This window comes from Brassica oleracea, chromosome C2 (assembly GCF_000695525.1).
Source record: "Brassica oleracea var. oleracea cultivar TO1000 chromosome C2, BOL, whole genome shotgun sequence".
Lineage (NCBI taxonomy): Eukaryota > Viridiplantae > Streptophyta > Magnoliopsida > Brassicales > Brassicaceae > Brassica > Brassica oleracea.
Genome location: NC_027749.1, coordinates 23,742,521 through 23,742,763, shown reverse-complemented (window position 1 = coordinate 23,742,763; position 243 = coordinate 23,742,521).

Genomic DNA, 243 nt, shown 5'->3' with positions numbered 1-243 from the left:
TGATGCCCATATCAGACAGCTTGTTGAGCAATCCCTGAAACGCATTCAAGTGATCCGTCATCGGAGTTCCCTCCTGATACCTCAGCTCAATCAACTTCTTGATCATGTACATCTTGTTGTTTCCGGTCTTCCTAACATACAATTGCTCCAGCTTCTTCCACAAAGAACGAGCATCTGTCTCAGTCTCAATATGATGCAACACATTATCATCTACCCACTGCCTTATCAACCCACACACTTTGC